The sequence below is a fragment of the Pristiophorus japonicus genome, chromosome 9, assembly GCF_044704955.1.
Source record: "Pristiophorus japonicus isolate sPriJap1 chromosome 9, sPriJap1.hap1, whole genome shotgun sequence".
NCBI classification, from domain to species: Eukaryota; Metazoa; Chordata; class Chondrichthyes; family Pristiophoridae; genus Pristiophorus; species Pristiophorus japonicus.
Genome location: NC_091985.1, coordinates 77,882,215 through 77,903,792, shown reverse-complemented (window position 1 = coordinate 77,903,792; position 21,578 = coordinate 77,882,215). Strand labels below are relative to the sequence as shown.

The following is a 21,578-nucleotide window of genomic DNA, read 5'->3' as shown; positions in this document are numbered from 1 at the left end:
GAACCACTGCATTAGATCCTAAACACGATCTTTGTTATAACCATGCATCAATTGTGAATACAAACCCTATTAGCATATAACGTTGGAAACTGTTGTCGTTCCATGATAGTACCTAATCAATTAGCTTACGCCATGCTCTTGTCATGTTTGCAGAGGAACATGTCTAAGAATTGTGCGGAGCGCAGGCGCACTGGAGGAGGGCCCGCACAGCTGGTAATGCTCACCGACTTGGAGGAATGCGCTGCAGCACTGGTCAGCAGTCACTCGGCCACCACCCGTGGTAGTGCAGATCCCTCCCTTGCGTCATGTGTAAAGCAGTGGTAATTCAAAGTAATGTAACAACATTTTATAATATATGAATGATGTCATATTATACATTCAGCTTCTGTACTACTCTCAGGTTAACAGCATAAGAACATAAGAAATAGGAGCAGGAGTAAGCCATCTGGCCCATCGAGCTTGCTCTGCCATCATAAGATCATGGCTGAATTCCACATAGATGTACTACCATATGATGTAATAATACGTAACGTCTCTCGGTTCCCCATTATTGCAGTACTGTTGCTCCTCCTACGTATGCCAGTGCAGCACAAGAATCCTGTGTACCCTTCTGTTATAATAAGCTCAATTGTGTTTTGCACATCCAACTCCGCAGGCACAAAGGGAGGCCGCACCTGTCCCTGTCCCCTTACAGGTGATTATCACCATGGGTGGTGAGGAGGAGACCACGGAGCCAGGGGAGGAGATGGAAATGGTGACCTAGGAGGGTGCCCCTTGCATCCCGGCATCTGATGTACTGCGGCCACATTATCTGCTTCGACGGAAAAAGTAGCGGGCCCAAGCGGCTTGCAGCAGGCGACCCCAACGCATCCAACAGAGCCCACGCCGACCCTACGTAGGTTGAGTCAGCGAGGTCGGCACGCGCTGCGACGGGCAGGTACTAAGGAGGACATGGCTGCACTGTGCAGGGAGAGCATCGACCTGAGTCCAGGCATTCACGGTGATGAACTGAAACATTGCCACAATGTCCGCTTCCATATCGGAGGCTATCGAGCGCATGGTTGTGGCAATGGGCCAACAGACCGTCGCCATCAATGCCATCCGGCATGCGGTAGTGACAGGAGACGGCACAGCACAAAGTGCCATCCCACCAAACGCCATCACAGGTGCGAGTCAGGAGGAAGAACTTCGTGAGAAACGTCTTCTCCTCCACCACCCCCTGAGAAGATCCTGCCACCATCGCCCCTCTCCTCTCCCCCCACAACAGCATGCCTTGAGGACATCTACTGCAAGTTGTGCAGGCGCGCATACTCTGGGATCAAAATGGGGGCCTAGGACACGGGGGTTGCAGGACCTGGAGGAAGCATGGCCGCAGGTAGGGAGGAGGTATTGTTATTGTTGTTATTATTAAAAATGTGTTGAATGTTGGGGGTGTGGGAGGGTGGTAGGGTGTTTGTTGAATTTTATTGTTGGGTGACTGTTGCGGGCGGGGTGTTATTTTAAAAAAAAAATTATACAATTTTGTAAATTATTAAAAAAATGTATTTGAAATTTTACAATTGTTGTGCACTGTCTTCTAATAACGTAAGGTATAACATGAATACAATTCTTGGAAAACAATGGCCAGGCCAGGCAAGGATGAAACGTAAAGCAACTGCAACTGTCACTGAAACTGTCAGCAATGTAAGTTCACGTAAAGCGATCATTTATGAGCTGCTCAAGCAAGAGTTTTGCAGCTGCGTAACTCCCATGGAGCCTTTCCAGTCTTACTGGGGGGGGGGGGGGCATGGGGGCATGGGTTCATCGCCAGGCTGATTGTCGTCCCCAAGGTCCTCGTCATCCTCCTCCTCCTCAACTGCCTCTTCCACCTCCCCTCTCTCTTGAGGTGGACCGGCAGTCCCATCTGGCAATTGCTGTCCACTCCTTATAGCTAGGTTATGCAACATGCAGCACACCACAATAAACTCAGCGACCTGGTCAGGATGGTATTATAGGCTGCTTCCAGAGTGGTCCAGGCTTCAGCACTCCAATTGTCATTTCGACGATATTGCGTGTAGCTATATGGCTTTCATTGTAGCGCTTCTCGGCTTCCGTCTAGGGATTATGCAGGGGGATCATGAGCTAGCTGGTTAGACCATATCCTTTATCCCCCAGCATCCAGCCATGACCTTGTGGCTGACTATTAAGCAGGTCAGAGACAGTGCTCTCATGCAAGATGTGCCTATCATGGATACTGCCTGGAAAATTTGCATTTACTGCCATGATTATTTGGTTGTGGTTGACAACGAGCTGCACATTCAGGGAGTGGAATCCATTTCGGTTCCGAAACACCTCTGCATCCTGTAAAGTGCTCTCAGGGCAATGTGCGTACAGCCTATTGCTCCCTGCACTTTGGGGAAGTTTGCTATTCTCAAGAAACCCAGAGCCCTCTCGGTCTGTGCCTCCCTGGTCATAGGGAAGTTTATAAAGTCCATCCTGCTGAGCGTAAAGGGCTTCAGTCATCTGTCGAATGCAGCAATGTGTGGCATACTGAGAGATAGTGCAAGTATCGCCAGCTGAGGCCTGAAAGGAGCCCGATGAATAGAAGGAACGTGCCGCAGTAACCTTAACCTCAATGGGCAGTGCTGATAGACAGCAGATCCCCCTTGAAGAGCTCAGCGATGATCTCCTTTCGGAAGCACATCCTCCTAAGGCATGTGTTATTGGACAAGTTCAGGTATGATCGCTTTTCCCTGTATGCGTCGGGTATAAGGTCTCCTCCTCTGCAGCTGTCAGTCTTCTTCAATATACCTTCTCCTGTCATGTATTCAACCAGCATTGTAACCCATATATAAACTGACCGAAGTTGTACACCGTGAGAACACTGACCATTAGGTGGGAGACACTCCTAACCTGGACCTTCAGGTATAAAAGGGGAAGCTCCACCCACCTTCATCACTTGAGTGCTAAGGAATAAAGGACAGGTCACAGACTGACCTTCTCTCAAGCATGGGCCTCGTGTGCATTTATACTGTATAGTAAGGACGTATCAATGGCAACAAGAAACTGGGATTTAAACCACGTGAGCATGGCCACCAGCAGAACTGACAAAAGGTACTGTGTTAAGGAATGGTTGGGACAGAGATTCAACATTGTTAAAGCAGCACACAGTTCTCCAGGCAGACAAGGGCAGTCGGGCATGCCCCAACATGTAGTCGAACCCAGAGGGGGAGTTCGACAGAGACAATGGCAAGCTGAACAGCGATTCACGCCATTGCAAGGGACAATGCAGCCAGTAATGGGGCCATCAACACCTGTTAATGGTGCACTCAAGGACAATAACAGGGGCAGTCAGGGACGATCGACTGGCAAGGGACCTTTTGTTTCAAACCGCAACTCATGCTGGAGGCGTGGAAGCATACACTCAGCCGGAGTTTGCAGAGATGAGCAAAATACCTGCAGAAATTGCAGAAATGGACACTGGGGAAATCGCTGGAAGCTGAAGTTCAGCGAGTTCGTGTGGAGCACGGATACAGTTCATACACCAGGACGCCACCGATAATGATGAAAGTGCTCCTCAATGGCATCCCAGTATCAATGGAGTTAGACACGGGTGCCAGCCAGTCCCTGATGGTTATCAAACAGTTCGAAAAGTTGTGGGCATCCAAGGCCAGGAGGCCAAAATTATCACCGATTGACGCACAGCTACGGACTTACACAAAGCAGATCATTCCGGTGCTTGGCAGCGCCACAGTAGTCGTGACCCACAAAGATTCGGAGAACAGACTGCCACTCTGGATTGTCCCAGGGGACGGTCCCGCACTACTGGGGAGGAGTTGGCTTGCTGTCATGAACTGGAAATGGAGCGATGTCAATGCAATTTTCTCTGTGGAGCGAGTATCATGCTCACAGGTCCTGGACAAATTTGACTCATTATTTCAACCCGGCATTGACACTTTCATGGGGGCCAAGGTAGTGATTCACATTAACCCGGACGCCAGGCCAGTACACCACAAGGCCAGAGCGGTGCCGTACGTGATGTGGGAAAAGATAGAAGGCGAATTGGACCGCCTGCTGAGGGAAGGCATCATCTCGCCAGTCGAATTCAGTGACTGGGCGAGTCCGATTGTGCCGGTGCTCAAGGTGGATGGGTCGGTCAGGATATGTGGCGATTACAAGGCCACCATCAATCAGGTGTCACTCCAAGACCAGTACCCGCTACCGAGAGCGGAGGACCACTTTGCGACGCTATCCGGTGGCAAACTTTTTTCAAAATTGGACCTGACCTCAGCTTACATGACCCAGGAGCTGGTGAGTGAGTCGAAGAAACTGACCACCATCACGACACACAAGGGGTTGTTTGAGTACAACAGATGTCCGTTCGGGATTCGCTCGGCCGCCGCGATCTTCCAACGAAATATGGAAAGCCTCCTCAAGTCGATTCCAGGGACGGCGATTTTTCAGGACGACATCCTCATTACAGGTTACGATACTGAAGAACACCTCCACAACCTGGAGGAGGTGCTACGCAGACTGGACCGGGTAGGTCTGCGACTGAAAAAGGTGAAGTGCGTCTTTCTAGCTCCAGAGGTAGAATTTCTGGGGATGAGGGTAGCAGCAGATGGGATCAGCCCTACTGCGTCCAAGACGGAAGCGATCCAGAGAGCACCCAGACCCCGTAACACGACGGAGCTGCGTTCATTCCTGGGGCTCCTGAACTATTTTGGTAACTTTCTTCCCAAATTGAGCACACTGCTAGAGCCGCTACACGTGCTCCTACGCAAAGGTTGCGAATGGGTCTGGGGGGACAGCCAGGAAAGGGCTTTTAATAGAGCATGCAATTTGTTATGTTCCAACAATCTGTTAACACTCTATGACCCATGTAAGAAACTTGTTAACGTGCGATGCGTCGTCCTATGGTGTCGGGTGTGTGTTGCAGCATGTCAATGCCAATGGTCAGTTACAGCTGGTAGCTTATGCCACCAGAAGTCTGTCCCAGGCAGAAAGGGGCTACGGGATGGTAGAAAAGGAGGTGCTCACATGTGTATTTGCGGTAAAGAAACTGCACCAGTACCTGTTTGGCAGGAAATTTGAGCTGGAGACAGATCACAAACCCCTAACGTCCCTTTTGGCCGACAACAAGGCCATAAATGCAAACGCATCGGCCCGCATACAGAGGTGGGCACTTAAGTTAGCATCCTATGACTACACAATTCGGCACAGACCGGGCACCGGAAACTGCGCCGATGCACTCAGCAGGCTCCCACTAGCCACCACTGAGGGGGCTTCTGAGCATGCTGCTGAGATGGTCATGGCTGTTGAAGCTTTCGGAAGTGAAGGCTCACCCATGACAGCCCATCAGATTAAAGTCTGGACAAATAGAGACCCGCTATTGTCTCTAGTCAAGAAATATGTCCTGAATGGGGACTGGGCAGCCACGTACAGGGCATGCCCTGAGAAATTTAAACCATTTCACAGGCGCAAGGATGAACTCTCGATTCAGGCCGATTGCCTACTGTGGGGAAACCGCGTAGTCATGCACCAGATGGGCAGAGGTGTTCATCAGAGAACTCCACAATGGGCTCCCGGGCATTGTCACGATGAAGGCAATTGCCAGGTCGCACGTTTGGTGGCCAGGGATAGACGCAGATCTGGAACTTTGTGTTCACAGGTGCAACACGTGTGCACCCAGGGAAGCCCCCCTTAGCCCCTGGCCATGGTCCGCCAAGCCTTGGTCACGCATCCATTTGGACTACGCAGGTCCTTTCATGGGGAAAATGTTTTTGGTTGTAGTAGACGCCTACTCCAAATGGATTGAGTGTGCCATTTTAAATTCAAGCACATCCTCTGCCACGGTAGAAAGTCTACGGCCAATGTTCGCCGCCCACGGTCTACCGGACATCTTGGTCAGTGACAATGGCCCCTGCTTCACAAGCACTGAATTCCAGGACTTCATGGCAGGCAATGGAATTAACCATGTTAGAACGGCACCGTTCAAGCCGGCCTCGAACGGCCAGGCAGAACAAGCAGTGCAGATAATCAAACAGGGGATGCTCAGAATCCAAGGGGGTTCCCTACAAACCCACTTATCACGCCTCCTGTTGGCCTATAGATCCCGACCACACTCGCTCACAGGGGTTCCACCTGCAGAGCTACTAATGAAAAGGACGCTCAAAACCCGGTTATCCCTTATACACCCCACCATGAAAGAAATTGTCGAGAGCAGGCGCCAGTCACAATATGACTACCATGATAGGAATGCGAGGGCGCGATGTATTGATGTAAATGACCCTGTTTTTGTCCTCAACTACGCTGCAGGGCCCAAATGGCTCGCAGGCACTGTGGTTGCCAAAGAGGGAACTAGGATTCTGGTAGTTAAACTTACCAATGGACAAATCTGCCGCAAACATGTGGATCAAACAAAAAGGAGGTTCAGCAACCCCATAGAAGAAGCAGAGGAAGAACATGATGTAGAGTTCACTCTACCACAGGTGACCGAACACCGGAACCAAAGGGAGGAGAGCCCAGTCACTGTGGGCAGTCCAGACAGGCCTGAGGCACCACAAACAGCAGACACTCAGGCCAGCACCCAATAACCGGAGCCCCAACTCAGGCGCTCTACAAGGGAGCGTAAACCACCAGAGAGACTCAACCTGTGATCCCAATAAGACTTTGGGGGGGGAGGTGATGTCATGTATTCAACCAGCATTGTAACCCATGTATAAACTGACCTAAGTTGTACACCGTGAGAACACTGACCACTAGGTGGGGGACACTCCTAACCTGGACTTTCAGGTATAAAAGGGAAAGCTCCACCCACCTTCATCACTTGAGTGCTAAAGAATAAAGGACAGGTCACAGACTGACCTTCTCTCAAGCATGGGCCTCGTGTGCATTTATACTGTATAGTAAGGACATATCATCTCCCATCTTCAGTCTGCAGCATGTGATTAGTGACCAATACTGGTAGAGAAGTTACAGACCCCATCACTATTGCTATAAATGCCCTAAATTTGTCCTCAATAAATAGAAATGTGAGCAGATGATTGCCAAAGAGTCAGTAAGGCCCATAAAATTACTCACAAAGCAATTCTCCTCATAAGCCCCTTCTTCAAGCAGCCTCTCACTTCCTCTGACGTTTAAAATGGCGTCCGTAGTGCCGAATCCTATCGAACAGTGCCAGTCAGGAGAGCTTTTTTCCAGCATTCTTCAGTGCTCTTCTCGGTGAGCGATCAGCCCGGCAATGTGTGGGTCACTCGATCAGCTTCGCTGGGCAGGCCACATAGTTCGCATGCCAGATACGAGACTCCCAAAGCAAATGCTTTATGTGGAGCTCCTTCATGGTAAACGAGCCAAAGGAGGACAGTGGAAACTGATCTTCGAGTCTCAACGCAAAGAGCATGAAGAGGCCAAGTGCAGGCAGTGGAAGGAGCGCACGGCAAACCAGCCCCACCGACCCCTTCCCTCGCCTAATGTCTGTCCCACCTGTAACAGGGTCTGTGGCTCTTGTATCAATCTGTTCAGCCATCAAAGAACTCACTTTGGGAGTGGAAGCAAGTCCTCCTCGATTCCAAGGAACCTGCCTATGATGATGATGATGAATGTGTGGGCAATGTGGCAAAAGTTACGGTGGGCGATCACCTCAGCGATGTCAAAATTTTATGTGCCGAAAGTTGGGCCGGCGATCTTTGGCCGATGTAACGGTCCAACTTTCCAATTTTAAGGTGAAATGGGCAATAGCCTGCCTATTTGGGCGATAGATGGGCGATAGCCCAGCGATCATCAGGGGAAAGTCTAGCCCAAGGAATTTAAGGGTAATTCTGTGATCCCATGTTCTCATGAGGAGCCCACGGTAGGACTATAACATCATAGCCCCGATGCTCTGAACCATGTTCCCTGCAAGTGCCACTCATTCTTTAATTCATTCAACGTTAGTGTTCTCGATCAGGCCAACATCTCCAGCATCGAAGCACTGACCACACTCGACCAGCTCCGTTAGGCGGGCCACATTGTCCACATGCTCGACAGGATACTCGCAAAGCAAGTGCTCTACTCGGAACTCCTACACGGCAAACAAGCCCCAGGTGGGCAGAGGAAACGCTTCAAAGACACCCTCAAAGCCTCCTTGATTAAGTGTAACATCCCCACCAACATCTGGGAATCCCTGGCCCAAGACTGCCCAAAGTGGAGGAAGAGCATCCGGGAGGGCGCTGAGCACCTCGAGTCTCGTCGCCGAGAGCATGCAGAAACCAAGCGCAGACAGCGGAAGGAGCGTGTGGCAAATCAGGCTCCCCAACCACCCTTTCCCTCAACCACTGTCTGTCCCACCTGTGTCAGAGACTGTAATTCCCATATTGGACTGTACAGCCACCTGAGAATTCACTTTTAGAGTGGAAGCAAGTCTTTCTTGATTTCGATGGACTGCCTATGATGATAATATTGAAGAATAAGAAACACAAGCACATCAACAATGAAACACTCAAATTATCATCTTTGTTGCTTGACTTTGTACCATCTCAAGGGAAATTGTATCCTTATGATTAGGTGACCACAACTACAAACAATACTCCACATGGGGTGCGACTAATGTGTAGAGTAAACGTTGTGTCCTTACAGACTACAGCAAATCAACACGAGGCACATACTGGAGGCAAGGTCACTCTGTAACCTGTACCTTTATTCACAGGACCAAGAAGTGCTGACCCTGCGTGGGACCTCCCTTTATATACCTGGATGACCAGGTGAGGAGTGTCTCCCACAAGTTCACCCCCTATGGTCAAGGTGTGTATTTCTCAGGTATATACAGTTTACAGTGTTGTTACATAAAGGTTACAGTTATGTGAAGATTACAAACATGACATCAACTCCCCCCAACGTCTTTGGGTCAAAGATTGAGTCTTTCAGGTGGTCAACGCTCTCTCGTGGAGCGCTGCAGTTGGGGCTCTGGTTGTTGAGCCTTGGCATGTGTCTCTGTTGCCTGTGGTGATTCCGGCTCGTCCGGGCTGGCTGCAGGGACTGTGCATGCTGCTGAATGTTCTTGTTGCTCGTTCACTGGCGGTGGTGTGGGCAACATCTCATGATCTTCCTCAGGTTCCTCAGTGTCCATGCTGAACCTTTTTTTTACTTGGTCCAGATGCTTGCAGCATATCTGCCTATTGTTGAGTCTGAACACTATGACACCATTCCCCTCTTTACCAATTACAGTACCCTCGAGCCATTTAAGAACAAATACAGGGTCATCAATTTCTATCCATCTCCCCTTTGAGTTACGGTCGTGACACTCATTTTGGGACTGGCGCTTGCCCTCAACAATGTCTGACAAGACTGGATGAATGAGGGACAGCCGAGTTTTTACTGTACGTTTCATGAGTAGTTCCGCTGGCGGGACCCCCGTGAGCGAGTGCAGTCGGGACCTGTAGGCCAGCAGGAGGCGCGATAGACGGTATTGAAGGGTGGGTCCTTGAATCCGGAGAATGCCTTGCTTTATGATTTAGACCGCACGTTCCGGCTGGCCATTGTAAGCCAGCTTGAACGGTGCTGTCCTGACATGTTTGATGCCATTACCCGACATGAACTCCCGGAATTCATAGCTAGTGAAACACAGCCGTTGTCGCTAACTAGAATGTCCGGCAAGCCGTGGGTCGCAAAGACCGCACGCAGACTCTCCACTGTGGTGGATGTCGTGCACGAATTCAATATGATGCACTCGATCCATTTCGAGTGCGCATCAACAACAATGAGGAACATTTTTCCCATGAACGCGCCCGTGTAGTCTACGTGAATACATGACCATGGCTTGGTGGGCCAGGGCAACGGGCTGAGTGGGGCCTCCCTGGGGGCATTGCCCAGCTGGGCACACGTCGTGCACCTGCGAACACAGTGTCCCAGGTCTGCATCAATTCCCAGCCACCATACATGTGACCGGGCAATGGCCTTCATAAGCACGATGCCTGGGTGCTCGCTGTGGAGTTCCCTGATGAATGCTTCCCTACCCCTCTGGGGAATGATTATCCGGCTGCCCCATTGTCGGCAGTCGGCTTGGATGGAGAGTTCATCCATCCGTCTGTGAAACGGTCTGACCTCTTCAGGACACGCTCCGTGTGCGGGCGCCCAATCTCCAGTCAGGACACATTTCTTAATCAGAGATAGGAGGGGATCTCTGTTTGTCCAGGTTTTGATCTGGTGGGCTGTGATGGGGGAGCCTGCGCTGTCAAAGGCATCACAGACATGACCATCTCCGCGCCTTGCTCCGCTGCCCCCTCAGTGGTGGCTAATGGAAGCCTGCTGAGCGCGTCAGCGCAATTTTCGGTGCCTGGCTGGTGCCGTATGGTGTAGTCATACGCAGCCAGCGTAAGAACCCATCGCTGTATGCGAGCTGACGCATTGGCATTGACAGCTTTGCTGTCGGACAACAGGGATGTTAACGGCTTGTGGTCCGTTTCTAACTCGAACCTTCTGCCAAAAAGGTACTAGTGCATCTTTTTCACCCCGTAGACACATGCGAGTGCTTCCTTTTCAACCATCCCATACCCCCTTTCTGCTTGGGAGAGCGACCTGGAGGCAGAAGCCACAGGTTGTAGTTGGCCCTCAGCGTTACCCTGCTGCAACACGCACCCAACCCCATAGGATGATGCATCACATGTCAAAACCAATTTCTTACAGGGGTTGTACAGGATCAATAACTTATTGGAACAAAGCAGGTTCTGCGCCCGATTGGAAGCCTGTTCCTGACAGTCCCCCCAAAACCAATCGCAACCCTTACGCAGGAGCACGTGTAGCGGCTCCAGCAATGTACTTAAGTTCGGTAGAAAGTTCCCGAAATAGTTCAATAGTCACAGAAATGAACGCAACTCTGATGTGTTGCCGGGCCTGGGCGCGCGACGGATCGCCTCCGTTTTGGATTCGGTAGGCCGGATCCCATCTGCGGCAACCCTCCTGCCCAAAAACTCGACCTCTAGGGCCAAAAACACACACTTGGACTTCTTTAGTCACAGGCCTACCCGGTCCAGTCGGCGTAGCACCTCCTCTAGGTTGTGGAGGTGTTCTTGGTGTCTCAACCCGTGATAAGGATGTCATCCTGAAATACGATTGTTCTGGGGATGGATTTGAGCAGGCTTTCTATGTTCCTCTGAAAGATAGTGGCTGCTGAACGAATGCCAAACGGTCACCTGTTGTAGACCTTTGTGCGTGGTGATGGTGGTCAGTAGCTTGGATTCTTCGGCCAGTTCCTGGGTCATGTAGGCCGAAGTGAGGTCCAACTTGGTGAACAGCTTGCTGCCTGCCAGCGTGGCAAAAAGATCCTCCGCTCTCGGAAGCGGGTATTGGTCCTGAAGGGACACTCGGTTGATGGTGGCCTTGTAGTCGCCACAGATCCTGACTGAGCCATCCGTTTTTAGAACAGGGACGATGGGGCTTGCCCAGTTGCTGAATTCCAAGGGCGAAATTATGCCCTCTCTTAGCAACTTGTCCAACTCACTCTCAAATTTCTCCCGCATCACATACGGCACAGCTCTGGCTTTGTGGTGCACTGGTGTGGCGTCCGGGGTGATGCGTATCCTTACTTTGGTGCCTTTGAACGTCCCGACGCCAGGTTGAAATAATGACTCAAACTTTTGTAGAACCTGTGAGCATGAACTTCACTCCACAGATGAAATGGCGTGCACATCCCCCCATTTCCAGTTCATCTCAGCTCGCCAGCTCCTCCCCAAAAGCGCGGGACCATTTCCCGGGACAATCCAGAGTGGCAGCTGGTTCTGAGATCCATTATGTGTGACCACCAACATTGCACTGCCTAGCACTGGGATGATCTCTTTGGTGTACGTCCGTAGTTGCGTGTCAATGCATTCTAGTTTGGGTCTGCTAGCTCTGAGCGGCCACAGTTTCTTGAATTGTTGGACACTCATAAGTGACTGGCTGACTCCTGTGTCCAGCTCCATGCGTACCAGGATGCCGTTTAACAGTACTCTCATCATCATAGGTGGCGTTTTTGTGTTTGAGCTGTGGATGTTTGCCACCTGGACCCGCTGAACTTCAGCGTCCATTGCTGTGTCCCAAGCATAACCCTGCCTTGCAGACCCCTCTTGTGGTTCATCCACTTCGTAAACCAACCTCACTGCAGGCTTCCTGCACATCCTGGCTAAATGTCCACTCAAGTTACAATTTCTGCAGATGAATTGTTGAAAACGGCAGGTCTTCGCAGCATGTTTGTCCCCACACCTCCAGCATGAGCTGAGATTGTTGTGAACAAAAGAGCTGTTACCAGGCATTCCTCTCTGATTGTCTCTTTGATTACTCTTGAGCACTCTGTTTGTGGGTGTCAATGGTCCCATCCCGGGACATATTGTCCCTTGTGATGGTGTAAATGTCCGTTTAACCTGCCATTGTCTCTGTGAGGACCCACCCTAGAGTCTGCTACTGCCTGGTTGGTGTTGAATTGCCCTTGCCTGCCTGCGGGGTTCTGATTTGCGTTTACCATGTTAACTCCTTGCTCCATCGCCACGTTGGGAGCAGAGTTGCGCGCCTATATGATCTTGGTTTCCTCCTCCCCCACCATGAAGGTTTGAGCCATCAACGCCGCTGCTTCCAAGGTCAAGTCCTTGGTCTCAATTAGCTTCCTAATAATCCCGGCATGACCAATGCCCTCAATGAAGAAATCCCGTAACATCTCCCCCTGCAGGCGTCTGTGAACTTACAGAGGCTGGCCAAGTGCCGAAGGTCTGCAACGAAGTCCGGTATGCTCTGCCCTTCCCGACGCCAGTGCGTATAGAATCGGTGTAGGGCCATGTGTATACTATTCGTCGGATTGAGGTGCTCACCAATCAGATTGCTGAGCTCCTCGAAGGTCTTGTCCACTGGCTTCTCGGGTGCGAGCAGGTCTTTCATCAGCGCGTACGTCTTAGGTCCACAGCTGGTCAGTAGATGCGCCCTTCGATTGTCAGCCGCTGCTGCTCCCAGCAAGTCCTTCATGACAACGCTCTGCTGGAGCCTCTCAACGAAATCGTCCCAGTCCTCACCAACACAGTACCGTTCCTCCATGTTACCGGTGGCTATTCTTTTGAGTTGTTGATTCCCGTTTCTCGTCGCCAAATGTTGTGTCCTTACACACTACAGCAAATCAACACGAGGCTCATACTGGAGACAAGGTCACTCTGTGACCTGTACCTTTATTCACAGGACCAAGAAGTGCTGACCCTGCATGGGACCTCCCTTTATATACCTGGATGACCAGGTGAGGAGTGTCTCCCACAAGTTCACCCCCTATGGTCAAGGTGTGCATTTCTCAGGTGTATACAGTGTACAGTGTTGTTACATAAAGGTTACAATTATGCGAAGGTTACAAACATGACAGTAAATGCTTTTGATTGTAGGGAATCCAAAACTAGGGGTCATAAATATAAGATAGTCACTAAAAAATCCAATAAGGAAATCAGGGGAAACTTCTTTAACCAGAGAGTGGTTCGAATGTGGAACTTGCAGGCGATAGCATAAATGCATTTAAGGGGAAGCTAGATAAGTAAATGAGGAAGAAAGGAATAGAATGTTTGTTTTTATTCATTCACAGGATAGGGGCGTCGCTGGCAAGGCCAGCATTTATTGCCTATCCCTAATTGCCCTTGAGAACATGGTGGTGAGCCTTCCGCTTGCACCGCTGCCGTCCGTGTGGTGAAGTCCATGTACTCCCTCAGTGCTGTTAGTTAGGGATTTCCAGGATTTTGGCCCCATGAAGGAACAGCAATATATTTCCAAGTCAGGATGGTATTTGATGACTTGGAAGGGAACTTGGAAGTGGTGGTGTTCCCATGCGCCTGTAGCCCTTGTCCTTCTAGGTGGTAGAGGTCGCGAGTTTGGGAGGTGCTGCCGAAGAAGCCCTGGTGAGTAGCTGCAGTGCATCTTGATGATGGTACACACTGCAGCCACCATATGCTGGTGGTGGAGGGAGTTAATATTTAAGGTGGTGCATGGGGTGCCAATCAAGCGAACTGCTTTGTCCTGGAAGGTGTTGAGCTTCTTGAGTGTTGTTGGAGCTGCACTCATCCAGGCAAATGGAGAGTATTCCATTACACTCCTGACTTGTGCCATGTAGATGGTGAAAAGGCTTTAGGGAGTCAGGAGGCGAGATACTCGCCACAGAATACCCAGCCTCTGACCTGCTCTTGTTGCCACAGTATTTATGTGGCTGGTCCAGTTAAGTTTCTGATCAATGGCAACCCCAGGATGTTGATGGTGGGGGATTCGACAATGATAATGCCATTGAATATCAAGGGGAGGTGGTTAGGCTCTCGCTTGTTGGAGATGGTCATTGCCTGGCGCGAATGTTATATGCCATTTACAGCCTAAGGGCAAAAAACGTTAGTGGGAGTTGTGTACAGACCTCCAAACAGTAGTAGTGATGTTGGGGAGGACATCAAAAAGGAAATTAGGGGTGCATGCAATAAAGGTGCAGCAGTTATAATGGGTGACTTTAATATGCACATAGATTGGGCTAGCCAAACTGGAAGCAATACGGTGGAGGAGGATTTCCTGCAGTGCATAAGGGATGGTTTTCAAGACCAATATGTCGAGGAACCAACTAGGGGGGAGGCCATCTTAGACTGGGTGTTGTGTAATGATAGAGGATTAATTAGCAATCTCATTGTGCGAGGCTCCTTGGGGAAGAGTGACCATAATATGGTAGAATTCTGCATTAGGATGGAGAATGAAACAGTAAATTCAGAGACCATGGTCCAGAACTTAAAGAAGGGTAACTTTGAAGGTATGAGGCGTGAATTGGCTAGGATAGATTGGCGAATGATACTTAGGGGGTTGACTGTGGATGGGCAATGGCAGACATTTAGAGACCGCATGGATGAATTACAACAATTGTACATTCCTGTCTGGCGTAAAAATAAAAAAGGGAAGGTGGCTCAACCGTGGCTATCAAGGGAAATCAGGGATAGTATTAAAGCCAAGGAAGTGGCATACAAATTGGCCAGAAATAGCAGCGAACCTGGGGACTGGGAGAAATTTAGAACTCAGCAGAGGAGGACAAAGGGTTTGATTAGGGCAGGGAAAATGGAGTACGAGAAGAAGCTTGCAGGGAACATTAAGGTGGATTGCAAAAGTTTCTATAGGTATGTAAAGAGAAAAAGGTTAGTAAAGACAAACGTAGGTCCCCTGCAGTCAGAATCAGGGGAAGTCATAACGGGGAAGAAAGAAATGGCAGACCAATTGAACAAGTACTTTGGTTCGGTATTCACTAAGGAGGATACAAACAACCTTCCGGATATAAAAGGGGTCAGAGGGTCTAGTAAGGAGGGGGAACTGAGGGAAATCTTTATTAGTCGGGAAATTGTGTTGGGGAAATTGATGGGATTGAAGGCCGATAAATCCCCAGGGCCTGATGGACTGCATTCCAGAGTACTTAAGGAGGTGGCCTTGGAAATAGCGGATGCATTGACAGTCATTCCATAGACTCTGGATCAGTTCCTATGGAGTGGAGGGTAGCCAATGTAACCCCACTTTTTAAAAAAGGAGGGAGAGAGAAAACAGGGAATTATAGACCGGTCAGCCTGACCTCAGTAGTGGGTAAAATGATGGAATCAATTATTAAGGATGTCATAGCAGTGCATCTGGAAAATGGTGACATGATAGGTCCAAGTCAGCATGGATTTGTGAAAGGGAAATCATGCTTGACAAATCTTCTGGAATTTTTTGAGGATGTTTCCAGTAAAGTGGACAAAGGAGAACCAGTTGATGTGGTATATTTGGACTTTCAGAAGGCTTTCGACAAGGTCCCACACAAGAGATTAATGTGCAAAGTTAAAGCACATGGGATTGGGGGTAGTGTGCTGACGTGGATTGAGAACTGGTTGTCAGACAGGAAGCAAAAAGTAGGAGTAAACGGGTACTTTTCAGAATGGCAGGCAGTGACTAGTGGGGTGCCGCAAGGTTCTGTGCTGGGGCCCCAGCTGTTTACATTGTACATTAATGATTTAGACGAGGGGATTAAATGCAGTATCTCCAAATTTGCGGATGACACTAAGTTGGGTGGCAGTGTGAGCTGCGAGGAGGATGCTATTAGGCTGCAGAGTGACTTGGATAGGTTAGGTGAGTGGGCAAATGCATGGCAGATGAAGTATAATGTGGATAAATGTGAGGTTATCCACTTTGGTGGTAAAAACAGAGGGACAGACTATTATCTGAATGGTGACAGATTAGGAAAAGGGAAGATGCAACGAGACCTGGGTGTCATGGTACATCAGTCATTGAAGGTTGGCATGCAGGTACAGCAGGCGGTTAAGAAAGCAAATGGCATGTTGGCCTTCATAGCGAGGGGATTTGAATACAGGGGCAGGGAGGTGTTGCTGCAGTTGTACAGGGCCTTGGTGAGGCCACACCTGGAGTATTGTGTACAGTTTTGGTCTCCTAACTTGAGGAAGGACATTCTTGATATTGAGGGAGTGCAGCGAAGATTCACCAGACTGATTCCCGGGATGGCGGGACTGACCTATCAAGAAAGACTGGATCAACTGGGCTTGTATTCACTGGAGTTCAGAAGAATGAGAGGGGACCTCATAGAAACGTTTAAAATTCTGACGGGGTTAGACAGGTTAGATGCAGGAAGAATGTTCCCAATGTTGGGGAAGTCCAGAACCAGGGGTCACAGTCTGAGGATAAGGGGTAAGCCATTTAGGACCGAGATGAGGAGAAACTTCTTCACCCAGAGAGTGGTGAACCTGTGGAATTCTCTACCACAGAAAGTAGTTGAGGCCAATTCACTAAATATATTCAAAAGGGAGTTAGATGAAGTCCTTACTACTCGGGGGATCAAGGGTTATGGCGAGAAAGCAGGAAGGGGGTACTGAAGTTTCATGTTCAGCCATGAACTCATTGAATGGCGGTGCAGGCTAGAAGGGCTCCTGCACCTATTTTCTATGTTTCTATGTATACCACTGTGTCATCACCCCTGGTGGGTCCATCCTGCCGATTATGCTGATAGGGTTAGATGAAATCGGGTGGAAGAAGGCTCGTGAGGAGCATAAACATCTGCTGGGCCGAATGGTCTGTTTCTGTGCTGTTAATTCTGAATTGTGTCTGAAATTTGTTGACTCAGTTACCCAAAAAGTCTGGTTCATTGTTCTGCATTATTTGTACTGTTTTCTATTTTGGTGTCATATTATTTGGTTTACATTAACATTAATTATGATTCATAAATAACTGGTTATTCTGAATCATTGAATATTGACAGCTAACTTCTGATAAATTACTCAACTCTGACTAATATGAAAGAAACCCAATATATAAATATTGTACTATAAATCTAAGAATCATTTAATTGTAATGTAGTTATTTAAGTCTTCCTTTTCCTGCCACAGGAAATAGAAACCACATTAATAAAAAATACAGTGGCTTCCCGATGGGTCAGTCTGTTAGTGAGATATATAGAATAGTAGGGTTCCAGATTCAATCTTTCTGTTGAGGTAGCTGACCTTCTCTGTGGTAGTTGCACTACAGTTAGTTTCAGTTGCCCTGAGTTACGTAGGGGAAAGTCAGCTCGAGTTTCCGCTCACAAATGTTTTCTGGCAACACCTACAGGTTATCTACACGCGTGCAATATGGCTGAGGACAGAAATGGTTGGCTGTGGTATTCAGTGCTGTCATGTAGCCTGGTGAAAAACATGGTCATAGTTCAGAAATGAATAATAGTCAAATGGGTAAAGTACTTGAGGTACCTGTGAAACTGTCCCCTCGGAAAGAGTTAACACCTCCAGGAGAGGTAATGAGGGAGAGGAAGACAATAGCAGAGTAAATTGGCAAATGAAAATAAGACAATGAAAATAATTTTCTTTAATGGTCATACTTTGATTTGCTGAAAGTGAATGCCCTCCCACAAAGTCTGGAACTGAAAATCTTTGCTCACAAAGCAACACCACTTTCCTTTCCTCATAACAGTTAATAACCCTTCTGCAAATAATTGTTTTTCTTGGTCTTTTTCTTCCATCACCAGACATTTTAGTCATCAAATATATTTTACAGTGGAGACCTTTTTTGTGGTGTAATTCAAAAAGTCATCATACAATATGTGGAGCAACAGCATCTAAAAACTGGTGGGCAAAAAGTATTGGTTTAAAACTATTCCTATGGTTAGCCTGAAATATTTTTTCATGTGCGAGTCTCATTGGCACTAGTTCTTTGTGGCTTTCTAAGTGGTAGTGGCCAGAAGTATTGATGTGGTGAATATGAGAGCCAACAGAAAAATTTTAGACTGTCGCCCCCATCCTTTATTCATCATGTTGGACTCTTCACATAGCTCAGCCCACAAACCACAGCTGTAAAATTCATAACTCCCCCCACTCTATCAATTGATTCATCTGAAAGACTTGATTTAAAAAAAAATGAATTTTGCTCACTGACTCATCTTCAAAACTGTCCTGTTTCTGATAACTCAATTGAAAGTTATGGAGTGGTTGGAAATGCTTCCTGTTGATGAATTTAGTGAAAAAGTCATCAATTTTTACATTTTTATTCGAAGTATCAGATTCTTGGGTTTGGTCAGATTTACAAGCTCACTTTATTATTTGTAGCATAGTTGCATAATTCCACCTCCCCATAACAAGCAGTAATAACCACTAAATGTTAAATGTACAACATAAACAACATCAACTAGTATTTATATAGTGCCTTTCACGTAGTGAAATGTCACAGGACTATTCTGAGATAAAACATTTGACAAATGTAGGTTACAATTGATGTGATTAAAGCTTCCAATATGGACAAGTATGTTTTGGTACTGAGCTGTATAGGTAAGTTAGACCTTCAGTTCAATCCCTTGTCAGTGCTAAACTAGGTTATCTCAGTCATGTAGTGGCAAGGGTTCTTGGTGTCCCAGGCTAAGGAGGGGAAAATTCAGCAGAATTCCCCATTCTTGACCACTATCCAAAAATGCCTGCTAGAATGTATTATGTGGGACCTTGTGGAGGGCATGATTCTTTCAACTGTGAAAGTCTTCATGGTCAAATAGCTTACCACCACAGTGGTGGGGGGAGGGTTTTCATTTGCTGGCCACCTGCTTCTTGTCTGAAAAACGGGTGGCCATCAGAGAAAAATATGGTGGGTATCATTGATACCCATTTGCCCACTTAATTCAATTTTCAGGTTGAGCTTTAAATGGACACCCAGCACTCTCGCCCAAAACAGACGGGTTGCTGTTTAAATCCGTTTAAATATGCAAATCAGGATCTTATGTAATTTACTTGGAGAAAGGGCAGAGAATCCAAAGTGCTAGTTCCAATTTTCCCCAGGCGTTGAATGATGTAAAACCCAAATCAGCTGAAAACCTGATTACACGGTTTATCTGGAGTATCTGCTGAAGTTGTGGCAGCCGATTTGGAGAACCCCTGAGGAAATTCCCTGCGTTAATATCTGCACGTGTGTTTTTGTAGTATATTCTATCAATAAACATGATGTCCAAGCTCCCCAGTGGCTCAGCTGGTAAAGGCAGTGAGTAGAAGGGCCCCATAGACTAGGTTTAATCCCTGCTGTGTCCCGAATTAGCTGAGCATTAGAAACATTACACCTGGCCTCAGTAATTCTGGGTTAATGGAGAAAAAAAATCAGGCAGGGTTTCCACTCCCGATCCAATTCCAGTGACCATGATAGAAAATGTACATGTGTGAATGTTGATGGAGTCAAGTAGTGCATCAGTTGTGACATGCTCTGTCCAGTTGAATAGGCTGCCAACATTCACTGTCTGGATTCACACATGAAAGCCCATTTGGGAGACGTACCAGAAGGAAACCAGCATGGAATTGCAACCTAGTAAGGAATCAACACCTTCAGGAATTAAGAAAGAGTGGGAATCAAATTGGCAGAAAAAGGAGATAGAAAAAGTGCCTTCATAACTTATTCCTGATGTAACTTATTGAATAAAATCCTAGGAATAAACACTCAAGGGGATAAAATTGGTCTTTGAGAGTAGCACAAAATAGATAATAGCAAATCATAGGCCCGTTTTAAACCCTGCCCAATTTTCTTCTCCATTCGCCATTGCCCATTTTGCGCTACCTAAATATTTTATTTTTATTTGTGCTCATTAAGGTGAGGAATGGTACTGCTGAGTGTTGGAACGCCTAGTGTCAAACTGAAGCAATGCCCAGGTGTAGTGGTGCAGCATGGTTAAGTGTACAGTTACGATCTCTCTACTCTTTCCAACAACGCGCCGTACCACAACCTCAGAAGCACACCCCTACTGTGCCAACTATCTTGTGATCTCTCTGTGTGAGAGTGCCAAATTACCGTGCTACAGGAAGATTTGTGCTATGGATTGCTTACTAGGAACTGGATTGATGACTGCCCAAATCAGTTTATGTAGGACAGCTAGCAGATGGAAGATTTGGAATAACAGCTTACATTTGTATAGCACCTTAATATAGCAAAATGTTACATGGTGCTCCACATAGGAGCAAATGGGACACTGAGCTGGAATTGGGAGAAGATTTAATGGGTGAAGATTCAAGACGTGACCCAAAGGATAGGTTTTGAGAAGGTAGATATAGAAAAGTGAAGGGATTTTGGAAAAGAATTCCAGAATGCAGTAGCACAATTGCTGAATGCTTAACCATTAATAGTGGAGTGAAGGGAGACACAATAATCCAAAATCTAAAGAATAGTAAATGCAAGCTGGGACGTAGGACTGGAAGAGATTGCATCAGTGAGTGGATTCAGGTCACAGAGGAAATTGTAAATCTCAGTGAAGATTTTAAAATCAATGCACTGGGGGCTGGGCAGCCAGTGGAGATTAATGAGGACTGAGGTGACAAGTGAGTGGGAATTAGTCCAGTGATAGGATATGGATGTTGGAGTTCTGTGTCAGTTGGTTGGTTTTGAATGGATAGAAACATAGAAACATAGAAAATAGGTGCAGGAGCAGGCCATTCAGCCCTTCTAGCCTGCACCGCCATTCAATGAGTTCATGGCTGAACATGAAACTTCAGTACCCCCTTCCTGCTTTCTCGCCATAACCCTTGATCCCCCGAGTAGTAAGGACTTCATCTAACTCCCTTTTGAATATATTTAGTGAATTGGCCTCAACTACTTTCTGTGGTAGAGAATTCCACAGGTTCACCACTCTCTGGGTGAAGAAGTTTCTCCTCATCTCGGTCCTAAATGGCTTACCCCTTATCCTCAGACTGTGACCCCTGGTTCTGGACTTCCCCAACATTGGGAACATTCTTTCTGCATCTAACCTGTCTAAACCCGTCAGAATTTTAAACGTTTCTATGAGGTCCCCTCTCATTCTTCTGAACTCCAGTGAATACAATCCCAATTGATCCAATCTTTCTTGATAGGTCAGTCCCGCCATCCCGGGAATCAGTCTGGTGAACCTTCGCTGCACTCCCTCAATAGCAAGAATGTCCTTCCTCAAGTTAGGAGACCAAAACTGTACACAATACTCCAGGTGTGGCCTCACCAAGGCCCTGTACAACTGTAGCAACACCTCCCTGCCCCTGTATTCAAATCCCCTCGCTATGAAGGCCAACATGCCATTTGCTTTCTTAACCGCCTGCTGTACCTGCATGCCAACCTTCAATGACTGATGTACCATGACACCCAGGTCTCGT

The 21,578-nt window shown here is 47.9% G+C and overlaps 1 protein-coding gene across 1 annotated transcript in view; it reads right to left on the bottom strand.

Annotated features, from left to right (window-relative positions):
* Positions 1-21,578, bottom strand: part of pacc1 (proton activated chloride channel 1) — a 243,133-nt gene that overhangs the window by 213,028 nt on the left and 8,527 nt on the right. The window lies entirely within an intron of this gene.